The sequence below is a fragment of the Macrobrachium nipponense genome, chromosome 25, assembly GCF_015104395.2.
Source record: "Macrobrachium nipponense isolate FS-2020 chromosome 25, ASM1510439v2, whole genome shotgun sequence".
Taxonomy (NCBI): domain Eukaryota; kingdom Metazoa; phylum Arthropoda; class Malacostraca; order Decapoda; family Palaemonidae; genus Macrobrachium; species Macrobrachium nipponense.
The window spans coordinates 28975740-28977201 of record NC_087214.1 but is presented as its reverse complement, the minus strand read 5'-3'; positions in this window follow the sequence as shown (position 1 = coordinate 28977201).

The window sequence follows — 1462 nt, the reverse complement described above, 5'->3', positions numbered from 1 at the left end:
AGAAAAACAGTACATTTTGAAAACAACACGGGAGCATATACAATTTAATATCATCAATTTTTACACAAATTTTCCCAACAAAATTATTATTAATGAAAAGACGAAAGAAAATATAAATATATATATATATCGAGCAAGAGAAAGAGGGAGAGAAAATATCGAACCAGAGAGAGAGAGAGAGAGAGAGAGAGAGAGAGAGACAGAGAGAGAGAAGAGAGAGAGAGAGAGAGAGAATTAATAACTATATACATGTAATTGCTAGATCGGTAATTGCTAGATCTAATGATTATGTTTCAAGAAATTTACTGGAATCGGCAATTATACAAATCACTAATAAAAACAACCTAAATCTTAGTCCTGGGAATGTACCATTTGGACCATATATTTGTAAGATGTTATGAAGGACCTCAAAATAAATGACAACTAATAAATTAGTCCCACATGTATAGCGTTATTAATTCATTCTCTCCTCTCTCTCTCTCTCTCTCCTCTTTGTCTCTCTCTCTCTCTCTCTCTCTCTCTCTCTGGTTCGATATTTTCTCTCCCTCTTTCTCTTGCTCGATATATATATAATAATATATATAGATAATAATTAGATATATAGATATATGGTAATATTATTATATCTATAATAATATATTATGAATAATTATTTAATTTTTCCTTTCTGTTCGTTTCTTTTCATTTAATAATAATTTTGTTGGGGAATTTGTTGTAAAAATTCATGATATTAAATTGTATATGCTCCCGTGTTGTTTTCAAAATGTACTGTTTTTCTGGAAGAATCACTTGTTTACCGCGGGTATCCTTCAAGGTGTGGCTAGCCTATGACTCCTCCTCCTCCTCTCTGTAGAGGGAAAATCGCCCTTATGGCTAATTTGGTAGTGTCAGTTTGTATATTAAGCCTTCTTTGACTATGGTGTTTCTTTGTAAAATCAGTATGCCTCAGTAAAGAGTCCGAATAGGACCGAAAGTACTCGGCCAACTCGTTTTTTTCATTTTTTTCCTTCGTGGCAAAAAAAAAACCTTTATTTATACATAGCATCACGTTTTATATACTTCGTGATCAAGTTATCATATATATATATATATATATATATATATATATATATATATATATATATATATATTATATATATATATATATATGTGTGTGTGTGTGTGTGTGTGTGTGTGTATAATGTTTTATAATTTGTGTTTTTAGTAGGAATTTGAGCTATTTCCTGAATTGATTTTATAATTTCAAAACTTTTGCTATGAATTGTTTTACGATCTAATAGTTATTAAGAGATGAGGTACTAATGCTCACCAAGCAATTATTTAAAGGAGGAATTGAATCCTGTAGTGATCGAATTTCATACTAATGAAATTCCAGACTTGGTTACAGGATGATTTTGCATAAATTTATTAATTTTCTTAACAGAATCATTTCAAACTTCTCTGTGGGTTTGGGAATGATTCT